The sequence below is a fragment of the Ovis aries genome, chromosome 12, assembly GCF_016772045.2.
Source record: "Ovis aries strain OAR_USU_Benz2616 breed Rambouillet chromosome 12, ARS-UI_Ramb_v3.0, whole genome shotgun sequence".
Lineage (NCBI taxonomy): Eukaryota > Metazoa > Chordata > Mammalia > Artiodactyla > Bovidae > Ovis > Ovis aries.
Genome location: NC_056065.1, coordinates 43,409,384 through 43,430,969, shown reverse-complemented (window position 1 = coordinate 43,430,969; position 21,586 = coordinate 43,409,384). Strand labels below are relative to the sequence as shown.

Genomic DNA, 21,586 nt, shown 5'->3' with positions numbered 1-21,586 from the left:
AGGTGTGGAAGGTGAGTGTGGGCCAGTGTGTGGCCGGAGTGGGGCTGAATGAGGGCAGAGAGGATGGAGAACACCAGATGAGTCTGTGGGGGAGAGGGGCCAGGATATCAGGAAACACTCCCACAGGGATGGGGAGGACACTGGGGGATATTCCCATGGGGAGGGGAGGGCACTGGAGGGTGTTCCCATGGGGAGGGGGGAGTTTGGGGGCTGCTTGCACTGGGAGGGGCGGAACCCAGTGAATGCACCTGGAGGGTGGGCTCTTGTGTGGACTCTTCAAGGCAGTGACTGAGTGTTTCAGGGCAATGACGGCTTCTGCTGGCTGTCTCCACCTTCTTGGCCATGAGTCCCCACAGCAGGGTGGCTGAATCCTGGGCCTCCATCGTGGTGGGGTACATGCTGCTTCCTGCTCCAGTTTCCTCATTACATTTTCACTAGGCAGCTTTGACTGTGGAGAGCCCTCTGGGCACCACAGAACTGGTATGTGAGGCAGGGGAGAACCCATTTTCCTGGGGTGTGCCTCTCACCCTCCAGCCCAGATGCAGGAGGGAGTGTGGGGGATGTGGGCATGGGTGGGCAGGCAGGTTGGGCGTGGGGATGCTTGAACGCCAAGCTGGACAGTTTGGATGTGATGGAGTCACCATTTTAGGAAGAAGAACCACACACAGGAGATCAGGAGGAGAGGAGGCAGTGTTAACGCAGGCACAGTGCTAGGCTCAGAGCACGGCCACCCACAGCCGCCTAATGGAGGCTGGCTTCTCTGGATGCTCTCCTGGGGCTGTGTGTGGCCAAGTGGCTCAGCCTTCACAATGTCAGTGAGGCCTGTAGGTCAGTGTTACCCCATTTTACAGATGAGGAAACTGAGACCAGTTCAGGGCTGCTGGGAGCTAGGAGCTGAACTGTGCAGCCTTGGCTCCCAGGTCTACACACTTAAATACCACGCTCTGCCACAGAGAAGGGGAGCAGCAGAAACAAGGGAGCTGAGAGACAGGCTAGAGAGTCACATGTCACCTGTGGCCTGGTACATTGAGTGGTGGGGGCTGACAAGAATCAGAAGTGGCCCTAGGTTTGAGGGAAAATGATGCCCACCACACGCACACACACACACACACACACACACACACACACACATATGTAAATGGGGTTGGTAGTTCTAACTCCAGGACGTCTCCATATGCTCTGTGATACTAGCCGATTATAGTTTTCTTTTTTAATTGAGGTGAGGTCCATAAAACATAAACCTAACCATTTAAGTTTCTTTTCTTTTGGCTGTACCATACGGCACGTGGAATCTTAGTTCCTCGACCAGGGATCAAAACCGCACCCCCAGCAATGGAGATGTGGAGTCCTAACCATTGGGCCACCAGGGAAGTCCTCCATTTTTAAAATGAGCAATTCAGTAGCAGTTAGTACATTCACAGTATTGTGCAACCAGCTTCGTCTAGTTCCAGAATGTTTTCCCTCCAAAGAGAAAGCTTGTACCCATTAAGCAGTCCCTTCCCGTGTCCCTCCCCCAGCCCCTGGCAAGCACAGTCTGCGTCCTGTCTCTATGGATTTGCCCATTCCGGATATTTCCTATACATGGAACCATCCACTCTGGGGCCTTTTGTGTCCAGCTTCTGGCTAATTACGTGGGGGCACAGCAGATTGAAGTGTTTCCTAGAAGGAAGTTGGATTTCCCCTCCTGACTCGCTTGGGGGTCACTCGAAGGTAGAAACAAGAGCTTGTCTAAAACATCCACCTGGAAAAGGCAGGAAACAGCAGACACCTGCCTTTGGCTCCTTTTCCATCACCACCAAAGACCCGGACACTGTCCTCTTGTGGTCAGCGGACTTCTTCGTTGTTCTTAATTTTTTTCCAGTGATCTTTTAAAAGTGAGCACCTGAAATCTCAGCTCCCTTCTTAAAGCCCTTCAACAGCCACTGTCACTCGTAGGGTGAATTTCCAGAGTCGTGACACAGCCCTCAGGGCATGACCTGGTCTCGATCTCACTTTGTGAGCCCCTCCTGCCCTCTCCTTCCATCTCAAGCAACAGTGTCACCTGTATCTTTTGTGGACCAGCTCCAAGGCTGGGGGTGGTGGTTTCCCGGGGTGGGAACTTTTTCCAGGATTGGTCTCTGATAGCGTTGCAGTTTGGTGCCACTTTCGAATCCTGTTGACCCGTCTGGGAGCAGGGCTTTAGCTTCAGCCAGGTACTTTCTCTTCCCCTTTCCTCCCAGTTTTCTGAGACCTGACTCTCTGTCTCATCTGCGGTGTGACCAAGAGCTTCCTGCCCTGCTCTGGGTCAGTGGTGCCCTGACAGTGTCCACGGGCAGCGGGTCATCTGCTCTGTGTCCACCCTTGACTCAGTCAGCGGCCCTGGTGCCATGACTGTGGGCAGGGAGTTGATGTGTTGACAGGCACAGAAGCGGGGACGGTGGCCTGGGAGGGACCTTGAGATGTCACCCGAGGGCACGCTGGCCTGGTAGTCATAGGAGCACTCTGACAACATTACCCTGCCTTTTCCTCCCATTCTTGGACCAACACCTCCTTGAGGGGGTCTTGTTGCCTGTCTGCTCTGTGTACAGCTCTGCTGGAAATGGTCTTAGCTTGCATTAAACACCCCCGTGTACCAGGCACCATGCCTGCCACCATAGATGGATTTCATAGCCTGTGAGTCAGGCATGACCTCCCTGTTCACAGAGGAGAAAAGTGAGCATCAGAGATGTCTTGTGAACCACAGAGGTGACATGGCTCTTTGGGTGATAGAGGGTTGGCCTAATCAACAGCTGTGTTCTTTCTGCTATGAGTGCTGAGCACACCGTATCATTTACTGGGCACTGTTTCCCAGACATCATGCTAGAGGGGTGGGAAGCAGCTCTGGGCCCTCGGGAGTCTGGGGTCGAGCAGGTGGAGATGAGAGTCATGTGCTGGAGACACTAGCTAGCTGCCAGGTATGCTAGTGGGCCTGGTGGGGGGCTCCTGTGACTGTCTAGGGGGGCTTGCTCTAGACTGGTGGGTTTTCATGGTGGGCTGCAGTAGTGACCCTGAGGAGGGGCAGGCTGTCACGAGGAGGATCATGGGCCAGCTGCCCTGTGGCAGGGAGCCCTGAGCACTGGACTCAGGAGTTGTCAGTGGGTACAGGGTGACCCTGCACCCTCCCCCCATTTACCCCAAACATTGTTCCTGTGATGCCCGCATAAACTAGATATCTTGTCCCCGTTTGCTCTGTGGTCAGCACTCTGACCAGTACCTCTTGGAAGCATCGCTTCAGCACCCCAGTCCTTTTGCCTGGATGTGCTAGACACTCGGCGAGCAGATCATTAACTGTCTGCTTGGCGATCTGGCTGCAGGGCTGATGGACACTGGGGTTTCTGGCTGGGGTGGTGCCACTGCTCTGTGGCCCTGCACCTTCCCTCGGGTGTAGGGGCTCCTGGGGGAGACCCCTGGAGCTCCTGCACCTGCCATGGGAGGGCCACATAGGCAATGGGTCATGTTGTTGGACCTGCCTGTTGGGTTGATCCCAGGAAGCCTCACACAACCCTGAGATTAAATGCAGGACTCAGAGGGAGTCAGTTTTTGTGGAGGGTGCGGGGCCCTGCCAAGTGCTGGGGTTGGGGGCACTTCAGTGGATTTCTGGGGGAGGGAGGGTTCTTGCTTGTCTGAGGGTCTCTCAGTTTGGAGCTTTTAAGAAGCTCTAATGAGACCGTTGCCTTGCCTTTGTGAAGCTGGGCAGGATCATCTTAAGGGCAACACCAATGTGAATTGTTCTCATTATGTATAAATTATATATAAATGTCAGGGTCCCTTTAAAAAGTCATCCTCATCTTTGGAGAACTTTGATGTTTAAAAGATAGGGCTTTTCCCCACTTCCTTCCAGCTCCAGCCTGTGGGGCCAATTTTGAGCTGTTTTGTCTGTTTTGTCTCTTTGCCCCCCATCCCCTGCCTCAGGCCCTCCAGGTTCCCAGAGAGTGTATCTTCCACACCATTGTGTTGCTCTCAGGGGTGTCTAGACAGCTTGGGATAAAGGGTTTTTTTGTTTAATCCTTTAGCATCCAGCCAGTGTTCCCTGAATGCCCGCTCTGTCTCAGCTACCATGGGGCCGGCGCTGAGAGCTGCCCACACAGCTCCGACCCAAGAGGCGCGTCCTGAGCCATAACTGGGGTTTCTCTCCGCTCCCCTCCACCCCCAGGGTGTCTCACCCCATTGAGGTTTTGGTTTGCAGTCAGTGTTTACATGTATTTTTTAAATGGAAAAAATGTGAACACAAGCCAGAGCAGAGGCTGGTGTGAGGGTGCCGTCACCAGCCAATCACTGGGCTCAACCGCACGCAGTGGACAGCTTCCTTTCCAGGCAGATCATACTAAGGGATGCCAGTGAAGTTCCAGGAGGGTCAGGTGGGGCTCTTGTGCTTTGGAGAGTTGAAACTGTGTTCTTGTTTCCTAGGTTTCTGAGAAGGGGACACTGAGGTTTCTGAGAAGGGACACTGGGCATCTCAGGGGCGTCCCATGACCATCTGCTAAGGACGGCTGGGCGGGGCTGTGTGGACCCCATCTCCTTGGCCCCTGATTTCCTGCCGAGCCTCAGGGATGCCACACAGAGCAGCAGGAAGACAGGCCATTTGAACAGAGCACTTCAACCTTTTTCTTGAGCAGGGTGGGGTTTTGTACGAGGCTTAACTTAGGGGGAAAATTATTGGAGCTGCTGGAAATAATTTGCGGGGCTCCTCTCTTAGAGGCAGATTAGGGGTGGTCTTCTCCACCCTCTCCTGCCCCTGCCATCCCCCCCAACATACTTCAGTAAATTCTTAGGACTAGATAGAGGTGAGGACCAAGGTGAGTTGCAGCACCCAAGATGGTTCTGCCTGAGATAACTGAGTTCTCTGGTATTTGGTGCAAGGTGTGATTTTAGCCACAGGAAGAGGGATTGAAAAAACAGAAAGTACAATCTGTTTGTAGGACATACATTAAGTTCACCTTAAAAATGCATTTCAGATACAGTAGATGCAGACAAATACAGTTTGATTCCACTTACACAAGGTGCCTAGAATAGTCAAATTCATAGAGTCAGAAAGTAGTGGTCAATGGCAGAGGCAAGCGGGTGGGGGTTGGGGAGTTAGTGTTTGATGGGGGACAGAGTTTCAGTTTCGGAAGGAAAAATTCGGGAGATGATGATGGTGAGAACTGCATAACAATGTGAGTATACTTAGTGCCACTGAACTGTACAGTTAAATATGGTTAAAATAGTATTTTTATATCATGTGACTTTTGGTTGGTTGGTTGTTTAGTCCGACTCTTTGCAACCCCATGGACTATAACCCACCAGCCTCCTCTGTCCATGGGATTTCCCAGGCAAGAATACTGGAGTGGGTTGCCATTTCCTTCTCAAGGGGATCTTCCCGACCCAGAGATTGAACCCGCATCTCCTGTATTGTAGGCGGATTCTCTACCACTGAGCCACCAGGGAAACTTTTACCACAATAAAAAAAAATTTTTTTTTTTTTTCAAAATGCGCCAGGAAGATACTTTTGGAACATCCACGGGGACTTTTCTCCTCGGGCTGAACCACCCTAAAGTCCTAGCCAGGTGAGTTCACTGTGTTTAGACAAGGCAGAAAAATGGAGCTGGCTTCCCCTCTTTCCATCATGGGGACTCCTTGAGGACCACATTTTGCCTTGGGTTACCTGTTTTCCCTGAATTTTTGTAAGACAAAGCAGGTGGTACCCACCTTTCCGGATTGGGGCAGGGGAACTGCAGTTTTGCCAAGTTCCGTAAGTTTGCCGAGTCTCCCAGGTGCTGGTAGAGATGCAGGTGGGTACAATCGTAGAGGTTTCTTAGGTGAGCAGCTCATGGGCTGAATTTTGAGGACTGGGTGATCTCAGCACTTGTCCTCTAATAGAAGCAGGACAGTTTTGGGAAGCACCTACTGAAGGCTACCCAGGTGGAGTTTGGAGCTATGGAGGATGCAAACGTGAGGGGATCAGCAACAGCAAGTGCCAGTTGTACCAACTGGGCTGGAGGCTGTGTGTGTTCCTGGCAGACCTGCATACATGGACCACCTTTTTCTTTTGGGTTTAGACCACTTTGCTTAATGTTTATTGATCACCTGTTATATGCCGGGCACCATGCTCAGCCCTTTCCTGTGCACTAACTTATCCTGCTCCCAGGAATCTTGTTGAGTGTGTGTGTGTGGGAGGGGGACGGTTATTGTGCCCATTTCACAGTTGGGAAAACTGAAGCACAGAAAAATCAGATCATTTGCCTGGGATCACACACAGCCACGTTAGATACAGACCCAGCCTGTTGCACACAGCCTCTGAGCCTGAGGAGGCACATGAGCTGGAGGAGGTGGGGAGTGGGTCTGGAAGCAACAGATGCTGGAGGAGACCGTAGCCAGGCAAAGGAGGGAGGCAAGCTGGGGAGGAGAGAAGGGGTTCATGTGACACTGCAGTGTGGGATCGAGGTGGGTCCAGCCTGGCCTTGCTGTGTCAGCACATTCAGCCCTTAGCAGTGGAGGCTGAACATGCCAAGTGTCACTGGTGAGGCCGGGAAACGAGAGATCCCGAGTCTTAATTTTTTCCCTTCAGGAGGGACCCAGACAACTTGAAAATGTCCTCAGACTCCACTGGACAGTTTTAGCATCTCTGCTGAACTGTTAGTAGGCCCAGCTGTGTCTGCTGATTCCTACCTCCCCTGTCCCTTAAATAAAATAGCCGGTCAGCTTGGATAGCTGGGGCTCCCCATCCTGTGAGCAGCCATCCTGGCACCCCCAGCCCCCCGCAAAGGACCCTGCCTGGGTTTCCCTCAGCAAGAGAGCCACAAATGTCTTCTTACATTGTTGTGTTTTCCTCCGAGAAAAATCAGCCTTAAGCCTCAGATTTTAATCACCTTCTAGAAGGACACTTCCTGTGGCTATTTCAAGTGACAAGTGGCTAAGGTCATGCTTCTAAGTAAAATTAGACTTTTAAACTAGGTCACCAACTCAGATGCCCCCAGGGGCCAGGAAGGAGGCACAAATGAAGCAGCCCATGGAAGGCTATAGGGCAGGGTGAGGACTGTGGCAAAGCGGCATGCGGGTGTCCCGTACGAGGGGGTGGCTCTCTTACCTGGAGATGTGGAGTCCAGGGAACTGCAGCGTCCACTTCTTTCTCTCCTAAGGGAGGCCAGGAATCTGGATTTTTTTTTTTAAGTAGACAAAAAACTTAAAAAACTTACCAGGTTTTTTGTTTGTTCTTAAAGAAACAACACAGAATAGAATGTCTGTGCCTTTTCTGTACATATGGGAAGGGTAGGGCCAGGGAGCCTGGTGGAGTCACACAACTTTGGGCTTAAGGCGCTGGGATGAGACCTGTACCTGCTGGTACCTGGCCTGGCCCAGTTTCCACCTGGCGTGCCACATCCTGGATAAAGCAGCAGGGCTGGGAACCAGCTCAGTAAATTCCCTTGTACCAAGAGGTACAGAGCCTTAAGACAATCGCATCCCTGCTCTCCTTTGCTCCCCTACAAAAGGTGGATTTACGGCTGCCTCTCTGGCACCAGGCACAGAGAACTTCCCTTAGATTGACCGTGGGGCTCTCTGGCACTGGCAGAGATCTGTTGTCCTCATTTTACAGATGAGGAAACTGAGACCTGCAAGTTCAGCTGACTTCACGGAGGGGGGATTTGAACGTGAGCCTGACCCTGAGCCTCGGCTTGTAACCATCCCCCGTGTATAGCAGTGAGAAGGACATTTCACCCTTCATCTGGAGCCGGGGGACGCTCCCACAGATGGCAATGTGTTCTCAAGCTGACCCACCCCCCAGGGCATCCCCTGGACTTTGGGGAATCTGGTGTGGAGGTCGGTGCCACCCTGCTGCCCTCCTGGTTGGGAACCTCGAGAGCACAGTTGGCTCCACCCACGGAGGGACCACTCCTCGGCTCACAAGGTTGCTGACTAATTCTCTTTGCAAACGGTTTGGTTTCACATGCTTGAGTTTCCAGTAACTACGTGGGTGGATTTGTTTCATTTAAGGGCAAAACAAAACAAAACACGGAGGGGGTTTTCTTTCCCAAGAAGAGGACTCGCCAATTATGGGTTTACTGCGTGCGGCTCCGGGCATCATGGTGCCGGTCGGCAGCCAGCAGGGCCCCTTGCCAGGCGAGCTCCGAGGTGGGAATCGCTTAGTCATTACCCGCGGGGGCCAGGTGCGGGAGGTTGGGGAGGTGCAGCGGCCACCGGGTCCTGCAGAGGGAACAGGGACCCTGTGCTCCTTCCCGGTCAGGCCTGTCCCCCAGGGCGGGGACAGGGGCCCCAGGGAAGGTGCCAAGTGAGTGAGATAACCAGTTTTGCTTGCCATGGGGCTGGCTGCACCTCCCAAGGGACTGGGCCTGGGAAAGAAACACTGCCCAGCTGGCCAGGCCACCTGCTTCAGGTAAGTTGGAGATGGTGGTGTGCCCGGGGAACAGTAGATTTTGTTGGGGAAGGAGTGAGTCCCTCCCATAGGCAAGGGAGTGCGTGCATGTGTCTGTCTGCCCCCACAGGCTCCAGCAGGTGATGTCTGCATGCTGGTTTGGCATGGGCACTGGCCAAGCCGAGCAGACTTAACCTTGATGTTGGGCCCTGAGGGTCCTGCCATACCGGGGGTGACCACTTCAGTTGCTGGATGATGAGGGGCATGGCTTGTAGCCAAGGGGCTGATTGATGGAGAGGGCCTCCAGGGGCTCAGGGAAGTCGCTATTTATCAACAGGTCTGGGGGTGTGTGGAGATCTCAGAACCCATGTGTTGCCTTGGCGCAAGTGTAGGCACTCTGCTGGGTGGCATCTCTGGCCCAGGGTTTCATCTCTGGAGGATACTGTGCATCTAGCCTGGCTTTGGGGGCTGGAGCAGTTATGAACCTGGCCTCGGAGTCAGATGGAGGTGGCCAGAGTCCTGCTGTAGTACTTCTTATCTCTGACGTGGGCCTCAGTTTCCATCTATCAAATGGGGGTGTCAGAGGACCCTGTGGATGGAATAAGTTGACATGGATGAGCTGCCAGGTACTGTCCTTGTTGTAACTGAACTCTAAGGCCTGGGGTGGGGCGGGGCCTTACTGCTCATACACTTTCCTTCTCTGAGAAGGGAACATGCCTTGGAATTTATAGTCCTTAATCCTGGCCTTTGAGAGCTTGCTTGGAAGGGAAGCAGGGCAAATATACTGATAACTATGAAATAATATCATGTTAGACAGAGGGTAATAAAGGCAGTGAGGGGCAAGTAGAGTTCTGGAGGATTTTGATGAGATTTAGCAGGTGAATCCAGGAAGGCTTCCTGGAGGAGGTGACACTGAAGCTAGACCTTAGGATATGTAGGAATTAGAGAGCGAGGAGGAAGAGAAGAAGGAAAGCAAGCAGTCTTTCACTGGTCGGAGGGAATGTGCATATGCTTAGGAGCTCAGATGGTCCCCAGTGTGTAATACATGCTTAATAAATACCATCACCAAAATCGGCAGGACTCCAGGGTTTTCAAAGATGTTTTTATAGATGTGGGAATTGATGCTCAAAGAAGCCAAGTCATTTGTCCAGGATCCAGGTTGGAAGGCAAAATTTAAACTCATTGCCTTGGCTTCCAGGGCCAAGGGGTGAAGTGTGTGTGTGTTTGTGTGCACGTGTGCGCCTGCATGAGCTGGAGAGTGTCAGGCCACCAGGTGAGAGAAGACAGTTTTGAAGCCGTGTGCAGCTGATTTCCTGTGGCAAGGGGGCTGATCTTTTTGAGCCCCCGCAGTTCCGTGGGCTTCTTGGGTGGATGCTTTTTATTCTCCGTTGACCTTCTGGCCTCGATCCGTGTGCTGGCTCTGGCCTGCCCTAGCCACACAGACAGGAAACAGGGACCCAGGTGAAGACCTGAGGGGAGTCCCAATCTTGGTTGGGTTTTTGTGCCCAGGTTCTTCTGGAACTTCCCTGAGCCCTGGGCCTTCCCTGGAGCTCCCGGACAGGCGTGAGGGTCTGACCGAGCTTCCCCTGGGAGCCAGGGGAACCGTGCCTCTGACAGCCAGGTGGGGACCAGAGGAAGCCGCCGCCTTCCTCTCCCTTTCCGGGCAGATTGTTCTGGGCTGATGCTGCGGGGGGAGGGCTGGTGCTTCCTGTGGCCTGCTGGAGGTGCAGGGTGAGGGGTGAAGATAGATACGAGCACCAAGAGTCCCATGATGCCCCTGGGCCCTTGGCCTGGGAGGTGGCCGCTCATGCCTCCCCTGGTCTGGTCCCTCCAGGTCTGTGCCACCTAGGCTGCCCATCCTCCCTGGCCCCTGCCTCCTTTTCACACTTCCTCGCCTGCCGTGTGGGCCCTGCCTGAAGTGCAGCATCTCCAGGCATCGATGGTACAGGAGGCAGAACACGATGTCCCTCTTTGTCCCCGAGACCCCCCCAACCTGCCTCTAGTCTCAGGCTTTCATCAGGCTGGGAAGACTGGGAGGTTTTGGTTTTAATATTTATTGATTATTTATTTATCTAGCTGCACTGGGTCTTGGTTGCAGCACACGGGATCTTTATTTGCGGCACATGGGATCTTAGGTTCCCTGACCAGGGATCGAACCCTGGACCCCCTGTACTGGGGGTGTGGAGTCTTAGGCACTGGACCAGCAGGGAAGTCTCAGGACCGTGAGTTTTAATTCTGACTTTCGAACTGGATCCTGGGTAGATGACTTAGCCTCTTTGAGTCTCAGTTTCCATGTCTATAAAGTGGGTGTGAGGATCACCGCAAGGACTAAACAAAGGACTGAACTACGTGGTGCCTCGGAGAACTGCTCTTCTGTCATCTAGCAGTTCAGGCGGCTCGCCCAGGTCAGTGCCTCGGCAGGGCTCTGGACACAGTGGGGACCCCCGAGGATTCTCTGTCCATGGTGGGGACAGTCGCGTGAGCTATAGACAGAACAGTGTGAGTGGTGTGGTGCACAGCTCCGAGGAGGGCCCCCTAGCCCAGGAAGCCCACCTTGCTGGGTGTTGCTGTAGTGAGTCCTAGAGAGCAGGTGGGGGCTGGGAGGTGGGAGCCGAGGGCCTGGTGCGGAGAGGACAACAAGCAGAAGCACCTTGTGGGCTGCAGGCTGAGTGTGGACACGGCAGGCTGGCGACAGAGGCAGACGGGGCCACCCCAGCCACATGCTATTGACCTTGACTGTGGGACAAGCCCCACCTACCTCAGGGCACCCCCCCGGTGGTTATTCCTCTCCTGGGGCCTTGAAATGCAGGAGCAGGAGGGGAGGCTGTCTGCAGGGACGGAGACAGTGCTGGGCCCTGTTGCTCCACTCCCTGCTTGGGACCCCTCTGGAGTTTAGGAAGAGATGGGAGATGTCTGAGGTTAGGCACTTGGGGAAGTCTTGGCCTGTGCGGCTGATTGTGAGTGGGGAGAAGACTTAACCATAGAGCAGTCCCAGGTGTCCCCTCGGATCAGAGTGGGGGCGGTCACAGGCTGGGAAGGGACAGAGTGAGACTGAATTGCAATGGAAACAGGTGATGGATTTTCTGTAACTTTGATGTTCAGGCTTCTCCCACACAGGTGTGTCCGGTGTGGTTTTTGGTGGGGGGTGATGTTGGTAGGGCCACCTCTCCAAGGGCAGGGTTTCAAAGCACCATCTAGCCTGGTGTCTTGTCCTGGAGACAGGATGGCCCCCTTGACATGAGCTCCTGAGTCCACACCCACTGGTCCTGTGGCTCCCCCAGCTTCTGCCTCCCCACTTCTCCCGTCTCCTGGATCTCATGGGAGGACCCTGGCTGGACCTGGCCTTGAGCTGGCCACCTGCCTGCCCAGTTCTGGAGTCAGAAGTTGGACTCTCCTTCTCAGAAGGGCAGAGGGGGATTCATGCTTCAAACCCATTGGGTCAAGTGACTTCTATTGTGGCAGTGGGGCCACCTGCATGGACAGGGTCAGAGTTCTCTGCCAAGCCCTCCGGATGTCCAGGTTGGTGCCTGTGTCTCACTGTTTCTGGGTACCCTCCTCCCTCCTTTAGTTTGTCTTTGCCTCCCTCTTAAATTTACATAGCAGTTACCTCCTTCTATAAATATTTACTGAGCACCCACTATGTCATGGCCATTGTTCTAGGCAGGGAGGTTATAGCAGGAACAGGACAGATTGGAGGGTGATAATTAACCACTACTGTCTGTCAGGCCAGGACCACCCTCTGTGTTTTGGGTGCGTTTCTATCTTCAGGGTCCACTGGCAACACCTGCTCCCTCCCCGCCACCCCCCGCCAGGTGGGTTCATTTCGCGTCACCCTGGGAACTGGCGATACAGACCTGGGGCTGGCCCCTGTACTCAGTACCTGGCCTGAGCGGCGTGTGAGGAATCCAGGAAGTGCTGTGGAAGTCCTGGGGTGTGGTGGGAGTCGCTGAAGCCTCCTCCAGGGCGAGACCTTGGTTCTCTCTGGTCGGGTCCTGATGTCTGCCTGGCACACTGGCTAGGACCAGGTCCGGGCTAGTGGGAAGAACTTGGAGGAATGAGTGAATGAATGAGCTAGCCAACCTCTTCACTGACTATGGGAAAGCTAGCATCTTTGATCCAATCCGCTCATATTCCATGGTTGTTTGTGGACTCTTGTCTCCACGAAGGTGGGGGCTCGATCTAACTAGTTCGGCAGCCAAGGTACTTAAGACAGTGCCTGGAACACGGTGGGGCTTGTTCAGCCAATTCTTTTTTAGCCATCACTTTATCTGGGCTGTAGGGGGTGCTGTAGGCACCCCCCCGAGTGGCTGCCCCCCACTCCCGCTGATCATGTCCTTCCTTTCAGCGTAGCCTAGAGGGTGGGCTCCGTGTCTATTGTTCCCTTGTGAGGACTTTTCATTACGACACTGGTGTTTTTGAAGCCCCATCTCCCATCGTGGCTGGTTTTCAGGGAACGGAATTATAGGAAGCTATGGTGGTGAAAGACTGGTGTGACTGGGAGGAGTCACCCCTCCGGCTTTGGTGGAAAACCCTCCCCTCCTTTAAAAATAGGCCTCTTGCTTCTCTGCTCCATCGTCTCAATTCCTGGGTCTCTGCCCCCTCCTCAGGCCAAACCAGTGGGCCTGGCAGCAGTGTGGTTACAGGTACTGGATACGGTCCTATTTCTCTTTGAACCTTCTCCTTCTACACACACACACACACACACACACACACACAGCTGATAAAAAGCTCTTAAACCTCCTCAGTTTAGTCTGCTGAGGCCTTGCAGACAGTAGGCCTTAAACGTTTGCATTCCTTGGGCTTAGCCGATTCTCTGGAGTGTCGAGTTTCTGGGTTAGTGGTACGTGGAGGGTAAAGCCAGAAGTCTTGACAAAGAAAGTGTGTGTGTGTGTGTGTGTGTGTGTGTGTGTGTGTGTGTGTGTGTGTGTGTGTGTGTGTGTGTGTGTGGTGGAATTCCAAATATTCTGGATGGCGCAGAGTGGCCTTCAAGTACCAGGGCCCTTTCTCAGGGGAGAGCAGGCCTGACCTGTCAGCCATCCCCTTGGTACCCTCCAGAGAGGTGTTTCAACAGTTTGGTTCTCAGACTTTTAGTGAACACTTACTGTTTAGCCAAAAATGGATAAGAGGGCTGTCGCAGAAGCTCATGAACCGGGGCAGGAGACAGACACGGGCAGCTAACTGATGCTGTGTTTCATCACATGTATGGCGCATGCAGAGGAAAGTTTACCATTCTGTCATGAGCTGCCCATTGTCACTGTAACGAACTGTCAGCTCCAGAACCAGCCCGATTTCAGTGATGCCAAGATGTGGGTCACACTGAATCGTGATGGGGAAAGCGTGACAGGATGGGGGCACTGGCCTAGCCAAGGGCATCACGGAGTTCATGGAGAGGTTCATTCAGCTGCAGCAGGCACCTCGGGGTGGGGGCAGTTTCTGGGCAGAGTAGGGCTAGGAATACAGCAGCAGTGGTGAGATCGATACCAGTGGACACTGCTGACCAACATGTGGCCCTATTCTGGGCCCTCACTGTTCATTTATTCACTGTAGCCTCTTAACTTCAGGGGGAGCAGCCGCAATAAGTCTGTTGTACAAGTGGCAAAGGTGGGCCCAGGTAACTCACACCTGGGAATAGCATCGGGCAGGGGATTTCAGTACCCACTCTCCCTGAGCTCCCATCCCGTGAGGGTCTTTTTTCATTCTTAAAAAATACTTATTTATTTATTTGGCTGTGCTGGGTCTTAGTTGCAGCCTACTAACTTTTAGCTGTGGCATGTGAGGTCTAGTTCCCTGACCAAGGATCAAACTCGGGCTCCCCTGGACCAGGGAAGTCCCTCTCTCCTTCTTTTTTTTTTTTTTTCAAATAGTCTGGATTTTTTCCAGATTAAATATCACTGATCATTTTAAAAATGAATTTCTATTCGAGTATAGTTGATTTACAATGTTGTGTTCGTTTCTACTGTAGAGAAAAGTGAATCAGTTATACATATACATATATCCACTCTTTTTCAGATCATTACGGAGTATTGAGTAGAGCTCTCTCTGCTATACAATAGGTTATCATTAGTTATCTATTTTATATATAGTGGTGTGTATATGTCAATCTCAATCTCCCTATTTATTCCTCTCCACCCGTTGAAGACAGCACACAGGCCCCCATCCTTCACTATCTCCCCAAGTCTGCTCAGATTTATGTACATTGAGTCAGGAATACCATCTAACCATCTCATCTTCTGCCACCCCCTTCTTTTGCCTTCAGTCTTTCCCAGCATCAGGGTCTTTTCCAATGAGTCAGCTCTTCACATCAGGTAGCCAAAGTATTGGAGCTTCAGCATCATTCCTTCCAGTGAATATTCAGGGTTGGTTTCCTTCAGGACTGACTGGTTTGGTCTCCTTGCTGTCCAAGGGACTCTGGAGAGTCTTTTCCAGCATCACAATTTGAAAGCATCAATTCTCTGGCACTCAGCCTTCTTTATGGTCTCCGGGAGGTAGTTAAGGACAGAGAAGCCTGGTGTGCTGCAGTCCTTGGGGTTGCAAAGAGTCAGACACAACTGAGCTACTGAACAGCAACAAGCAACCCCCGAGTGGCTCTTTGTTAAAGATCTGAACCTCTGGGGCTTAGACCCTGGTGCCTAGGCTCCTGCTTCTTTGTCCTGGGCCCATCCCTGTAGCTTGTCTTGAGTGAGAGCTCCATATGTCCCAGGCGCTGGGGTGCGTGTGCATCATCTGCCCCCCGAGCCATCCTGGTGAGACAGAGTTATTGTCCTCCTTTCGCAGCTGGGGAAACTGAAGTCCAGAAGGTCTCAGGCCAGAGATGGGATTTGAAATCTGGGTTGGCAGCTCCCAAGTCCTTGCCTGTCTCTCACTTTCACAAGTTGTCAGCCTATGCTTATTTGTTATTTTTTCCCAGTTTGTATCATGCCTTGACCTTTTGGCAAGTGGGATGTCAAAGCCCTGACTTGATGACTGAGTGAGAAGGGGCATCTGTGAGTAAGACCCAGTGTGGCAAGTGTTTCTCAAAACTTTGTGAGAAGTGGAATAATTTCCGGTGAGAGACGTACTTATGGGCTCCTGGGCCAAATTCTAGAGAGGCCAGGACCGCCTCTGGTTCCCCTGAGGGTGAACATGGGCAGAGTCATTCAGAGGGTCAAGAGAGCCAGTGTGGCCAGGGTCCGGCCATCTAGTCCAGCCATGCCGGTGGTCAGGGGGAGGCCCCCGTGTGGAGGGGAGGGGAGCGCCGAGTTGGACCTTCAGACACCTCCAGCCCTCCCCCAGCCCCCTGTCCTTTGTTGTCTGGCCGCGTCAGACGTCTGGGTTTGCAGGGAGGTTCCTGAATGGGCCTTGGAAATAGGTCACTCCCTTCCCGTGCCGCCGGCGCTGACCCACATGTGACCTTCCCCGTGGTGACAGTGTCTGGCCGTCACTCTTTGATGCTGTCTGTGGAGGGGCAGTGAATGAGTGGGGGCAGGGCGGCCGCCTCTCCCCTCTCCAGCGGTCGAGGATTTTGCCGCCCAGCACCAGCGCCCGCCGGATGCGCCTGCCGGATGCGCCGGCCAGCAGCCCTCTTTCCCTTGGTCATATCGGACAGGGGAAATCCAACACTCCCGACCCTCTGTCTGAGCATCCGACCTTTTCCGCTCCATGAAGAGCCCTGGCTGGACTGGCAGCTTTGACTGGATGCCTGCTGAATGGGAGCCGAGGGGGCTGGCGGCTCCACTGGGCCCCTCCTCAGCCCCCAGCCCCTCTGCCTGGGTCACGCAGGCATGTGCGTTCTGCAGTCGCTGGGGTTTTTCCGTCTCTCCCCCTGGCTGGCCTGGGGAACCATCCCTCAGAGATCGTGGTGGGTCTCAGATGAGCTTGCTCTGTGGCCCTGGGCACAAAGTTGACCCCGAAGATCTGCACTTCGACATTGACCAGTGTCCAGAGTCAGTACTGGACAGCACTTCCTTTCTCCTGGGCCTGGAACCCTGTCTGCCACAGAGGCCTTAATTTGGGCTTAATTTTTCGGCTTCATGGAACCCAGATGCTGTGCTCATCGCAGAGACAGGAGAACACCAGGTTCATTACCCTCCAAGGAGGCTGTGTCCTTCTCACACCTGGCTGCCCTGGCTCGCTGGCACCAGATTCCTGGAAAGTGGCCTCTGCCGATCCTTAAGGTCTCATGGGCCTCAGCGAGACAGTGGACGCTGTCCAAACCATTGACACTCATACTGGGGCCCCCTGGTGACAGACAGTACCTGTCTGCTGCGATGCTCGCATACCTCAGGGGTAGACTGTCAGGTCTCGGAATCACAGGATCTCAAAACCAGGGGGCTGGTTTGGGGCCTCTTCCCTCCCTCCTCTCAGATCATTCCTCCTCTTGGATCCTTCCTCCCTGAAGCCAGTGGGAAATTCAGGAAATTCTTTCCTGCAGGAAGGAAGAATCAGGATACAGACCCAAAGAGGGGATGATGTGCAGGCTTGATGTACCATCTCCCCTTGGCCACCTGAATCCCTCCTCAGGGTAGCCTGGTTGCTCCGTTCTATCACAGTCCCTAGGTTTTTTCCTAGTTTTTTTAGGTCTTGTGATTTTTGTGTGCCAAAGCCGGGGACTGGATCCCTGCTGGGCAATCACATGTTCATGCTTTTCCGAGCTAGTTGGCACATCTGATGCAGCTGGAACGGGCTCCAGATGGACCGTGCTGTGCCATGGACCCCCTGCATGCACGGCACCAGCACATTGTGGGGCTCTTTCCAGTTCCTAGAATTGGTGAACTGTGGCCTGATTAGCTTTATCACATTTGCCAGCCTCCTTTATGCCAGGTTCCACTGCGATTCTGTGGCTCAGGTGGTCCTCCAGGAGGTTTCAGTGGGAAACAGCCCTTGCTGTCTTCTGTGGTGTGTCTAGGTGCCTGGTCTTGGAAGGGTCGGCTTGGAAGGGCTTGGATCGTGGACACTGTGTACCCAGCAAGGAGGCCAGCCCAGCTGGGGATGGGCAAAGTCAAGACAAAGGCCCAGTTGTGCCCTCGGAGAAAACCCAAACCTGGGTTTCCCTGCGGCCGAAACTGCCAGTGCCCGGCCCACCTCATTCCCATAAAGGGAACTTTGTGTGTGGCTCCCTGCGGCGGAGGCAGCCAGCATCTCCCGGCGCCCAGACGCTCCCTGGGAATGGGCGTGACCGCCTCGGAGCCACAAGTTGCTGCGATGATAACTCCTGTGACCCTTGACCTCTTAGAGCCGACATTGGGCCAGACAATGTCCAGACAGTCCCTGTGTTGGGGACAACGAGTCTGTTCTCCGTGTCCGAAGGCCAGCCTTGTTGGGACCAGACCAGACACATTCTTTCTTGGAAAACCGAGTGGGTGGGGGGCTGCCAGGACAGGACTATGATAGGAGGCACCTTGTGAGCCAGTCTGTGCCAGTGGGCGGCAGGGGGCCGCGGGAGCCCCATCTGGAAGCCAGCTCCTTCCCTGCCCCTCACTGGCTGCTGCCCCCTGAATAGAGGGCTTGTGTAGACACTTAACGGTGGGGCCCCAGGGCTCAGGGTGGAGTATGTGGCCGAACTGCTGCTGCTGCTCCTGGGATTTCCAGGAAAGAGCAGCCAGTGCAGGAGAGAAGTGGTCCAGGCTGCCGTGTCTCTGGGTACCAGTTGGCCGGACACACTGAGGATGGTTTGGGCTGTGTAGGAGTGGGCTGTTGGGGCATTTGGGAACTGAGTTCTCAAGAAATGAGGGGTCTGCACATCAGTTGTGGGGAGATTCCAGAACAGGTCGAGGGCAGACATATGGATGCCTGACCCTCTTTAAGAAAGTGAAGGACAGGGAAGCCTGGTCCATGGGGTCACAAAGAGTCAGACATGACTGGACGACTGAACAACAATGCACGCGAGAGTTTGAGCCTTTCCTTGAGGGGGCTCTGTGCCCGGTACATAGTGGGCACTTGGGAACCTTGCCGAGGTGACCTGTGTGTCTAGTGGATGCCCCCAGGTGGTTTTAATCTGGGAAGCCGCACAATCAAATAAGCATTTGAGAAGGCAGAGCCTGGGCCGAGCTGGAGGCTGGTTGGGAGGGGGCGTGTGGCCAGGGCCTTGGGCAGACTCAAGACAGAGCCTGGCCCCCCCCACCCCCGACCCCCAGGGCTGGGGTGGGGAGCCCCTTCCCACTCCCGCTTCCTCCTGGGGCTGCCTGTCACGCTGGCCCCCACGCCCCTCTCCATACGCGGCCGTCTGGACAAGTTTGGGTGGCGGAGCTGGATCCTATCATTAGCTTTGCCCCCAGCATCCTCTCAGCCCTCTTCTTATCCGGAGAGCTGTTTTGTTCACTTCCCTCTTTTAGCTGCCGGCTAATGTTTGTGGCGGATGAGCAGGGTGTGTTTCTAAAAGCAGCCGGCTGCCCGGTGAGGCCGCCTTTTCACTTGGGTGGCCTGGCTTCCTGGGCTGGCATAAAACTCCCTGTGGTTGAATTTTTTTTGCTCCATAAAAAATCAAGGGAAAATACATTCAGGTCCCCTCATCCGCCCTGACTCATCCCAGGAGCAGAGATGATGCTTCAGGGGGCCTGGGGTCTGTGAGGTCAGAGTAACCCACCCACTCCACCCTGCACCCTGCCTGTTCCCACGAGTGTGGCTGGGCCAGAAGCAGCTTTGGAGCCATCTGGTGGAATGCTCTCCATGGGGCTGAATTTGCTCTGCCCTGACTTTGGTTGGTTGGGTCTTCGGTGCTCATGAGATTTCTTGGCTAACGAAGCATCACCGCTCAGTCACCCAAAGTGCCTGTAAGAAAGTCAGTGGGTGGGGTCCAAATGGCCCCCTGAACAGTGGCTAAGAAGGTGAGATGCCACGTTGCTCCCCTGTGGTTGCTGCCTGCCTCTGGCCCAGTGTTTCCTGCTGGGCGGGCTGACCTGCGAGGATGGGAATGAGGGCTGGGAGGCCCAGCCCTGGAACTGGGGGTTGAGTCTGAGGACCCCAAAGCTGCCGTGCTCATGGGCTCTCCTGCAACTGCGGTGCCCACCTTCCAGAAAGGGGCCACAGGGCAAGGTCACCCTTTGCTCCACCCGCCCCCACCTCCCCAGCCCCACAGCCAGCCGTCTTCCCTCCCACTCGCCTGGCGGTGGTAACCCCCGGCTGGCTGTTGGAAGGGGCTTTCCTCTTTACTGCAGTTTAGTCTGCGTTGGTTTAATTTGAAAGACTTGTTGCCTCTGAGTCAAAACATAAAAATCCCCTTGGATGCGCTGTGGTGTTCGCTGCCTTGGGAGCTGCTGGCGCCATCTCTGGGGGGGTCCCTAATCCTTCCCTTCCTGCCGCAGCCAGGTGGGTGAGGCTCCTGGGTCCTTAGATCCCAGGCCTCCACCTCCCCTCCTCCCACTTCCATGCATCTTCTGGGGCAGACACTCAGGGCTGGATGTCAGGATGACTCCCCATCCTTATCGATGTTGCTGGCTGCGGACCAGCCCAGCCCTCTTTGTTGGGAACTCCCTGGCAGACCAGTGGTTTGGACTCTGCAGTCTCACTGCTGAGCGCCTGGGTTCAAGCCCCAGTCGGGGAACTAAGATCCCTGCATGGCCAAAAATAAAAAAGAGAAACAGCAAAAACAGAGAAAGCAGCACCCCCTTTGTCCACCCTTTGTAGAGGGTACCGGGGGTTCCATGAGCTAGCTGCCTCCAGAGTGGCTGTTTCTAAGATGGTCTGCAGGGGTTATAGGTAGAAATTAGTAACTTTGTTTTTACTTTTATCATCTCTGGTTGAATATCTGGGTTTTTGGTGTGCGTTTCATAATGTACGTCATCTATTGATACAGAGGTATGTGAGTTTAATATGTGCCCAATATATGTCTTTGGGGAGATATCTGCTTTAAAGCTAGCAGACGGGGTGCATAACCAAAAAAAGGCTGATACATTCAATGAGCTCTGGTTTGTGAAGGGAGGGGGCATCACTGGGGCCCAGGGAGGGCTGTGGTGGGGCACGTGCGGGTGCAGGGGACAGAGGGTGTGGCCGGGGGGTGGGCAGACTATAGGATCTTGGCTCCTTCCTGTGTTTTGGTCACTGTGTGTCATTCAGGTACACATGGAGGCCTGGGCCTGCTACAACAGGCTCTTGGAGGAGTTTGTGGGAGAAGTTTGGCTCCTGTAGACACCATGATAGACACCATTTCTTTTATTTTTTAATTATTTGTTAAAGTTACTAATTAACTTGGCTCTACCAGGTATTATTTGCAGCATGCGGGATCTTCAATTTTCATTGCGGTACATGGGATCTTAAGTTGTGGTGTGCAGGATCTAGTCCTTGACCAGGGATTGAACCCAGACCCCTTGCACTGGGGGAGCAGCATCTTAGCCACTGGACCACCAGGGAAGTCCCGGTGGCACCACTTCTTAAGTTCTAGATCAAGGGTTCCAAAACTCTTAAGGGCCAGAGTGTAAATATTTAGGCCTGTTAGAACTACTTGACTGTGCTGTTACAGCAGGTGAGCAGGAATGCCAGAGGCAATGTGTAAACCAAAGGGAGTGGCTGCATGCCAATAAAACTTTATTTACAAAACCAGGCAGTGGGCCAGATTGGCCCACGGAGTCATTGTTTGTCAAACCGTGGTCTAGATTAAGAGGAGAGATGCAATGGAGGTTCAGAACCAGCCAAGATTACCCACCAAAAAGCACGCCTCTGACCTTGCTCCACTGGACCCACCCTCAGGAGACTTGGGGGCAGGGTGTGGCCCAGCCAAGAGTCAGTGGAGCAGTAAGCAGCCCCTGACATCCCACTGGAGAGCACTCAGCTGGCAGCACACTTTCACACCTTCTTTAGAGCCAGAGAAGTGTGGCCTTGGGAGGAGGCAGAGCCCTGCTTATCCTAGAATCGAGAGTAGCAGAGCCAAGAGAGATTTGGAGGCCCTCCAAGCTGGAGTCCCTAGGGATGTGGAGGGGAAAAGTATGTAAAGAACATCCCCTTCTCTTCCAGGGTGGGAACCACTAGAGTTGAAACCTGCCAAGCTGGACTTCGCCTGCAGGACTTCTCAGAGCCTTGAAGATGCTGATGGGTTCTCTGACTCTCTTGGAGGGAATATAATATTTCCCCAGACTTAGAAACAATTTTTCAGAATCTGTCCAGATCACTTTAGGGAAGAGCTGCTTTCCTTCAACCTTCTGTTTTATAGACCTAACGGAAACCTAATGTCCAGAGAGGCTGAATGTCTTGCTCAAGGTGACACAGGAGGCTGGTGAATGGGTGCTGGCTTCCTACTCAGCCACCTTC

General features: G+C 53.9%; 1 protein-coding gene across 6 annotated transcripts in view; it reads left to right on the top strand.

Moving 5' to 3' along the window:
- Nucleotides 1-21,586, top strand: part of SPSB1 (splA/ryanodine receptor domain and SOCS box containing 1) — a 70,531-nt gene that overhangs the window by 7,096 nt on the left and 41,849 nt on the right. The window contains exon 2 of one of the 6 annotated variants that reach the window (XM_042257291.1): nucleotides 5,497-5,564. The exons of 4 other annotated variants lie outside the window; for them this stretch is intronic. The gene's annotated coding sequence lies outside the window, so the exon portion shown is untranslated. Of the gene's footprint in view, nucleotides 1-5,496; nucleotides 5,565-8,140; nucleotides 8,390-21,586 lie in introns of those variants that run through there. One more of the 6 variants, XM_060396511.1, reaches the window with a different exon arrangement.